Raw genomic sequence first — 907 nt, forward strand, 5'->3', positions numbered from 1 at the left:
AAAGGAATTTTTGAGGGTTTTGTACCAAAATAAAGGAATTTTGGGACTGTTTTGTACCAAAATTAAAGAATTTGGTCCCAAATGGAATTTTGGAGGGTTTTGTACCAAATTAAGAATTTTGGCCCCATTTTGTACCAAAACAAAGGAATTTTTTGGAGGTTTTGTACCAAAATAAAGGAATTTGTACCAAATTGGGGGAATTTTTGGGGGGTTTTGTACCAAATTAAGGAATTTTGGGGTCATTTTGTACCAAAATTTAGGAATTTTGTACCAAATTCAGGGGATTTTTGGAGGTTTTGTACCAAATTAGGGAATTTTGGGGCAATTTTGTACCAAATTCAGGGGAAATTTTGGGATCATTTTGTACCAAAATAAGGAATTTTGGTCCTATTTTGTACCCAAATAAAGGAATTTTTGGGGTCATTTTGTACCAAAATTAAAGAATTGGGTCCCAAAAGGAATTTTTGGGGAGTTTTGTACCAAATTAAGGAATTTTGGGGGGTTTTATACCAAATTCAGAAATTTTTTGGAGCTTTTGTACCAAATTAAGGAATTTTGGCCCCATTTTGTACCCAAATAAAGGAATTTTTGGGGCCATTTTGTACCAAATTAAGGAATTTTGGGGCCGTTTTTTCCCAAAATTGTGGAATTTGGCCCCAAAGCTGCCGCGCTGTGTCGGGGGTGGGGGATGGGTGAAGGTGACCCCTCCCCCCCTCCCCCCCCGCCCCTCCCCCCGCTGTCATTTTGGGGGGGGTCCCGAAAAGCCGCGACAGCTGCGGGGGGTGGGGGAGGGGCGCGCGGTGACGTCACGCCCCGGCCACGCCCCCTTTTGTTCTTTTCTCCCAAAATGGGCACGGGGGGGTCCCGGCCCCGCCCCCACCCCCCCCGGGCGGTGTCGGATATCGCG

Source organism: Zonotrichia albicollis, chromosome 38 (assembly GCF_047830755.1).
Source record: "Zonotrichia albicollis isolate bZonAlb1 chromosome 38, bZonAlb1.hap1, whole genome shotgun sequence".
Classification (NCBI taxonomy): Eukaryota; Metazoa; Chordata; class Aves; order Passeriformes; family Passerellidae; genus Zonotrichia; species Zonotrichia albicollis.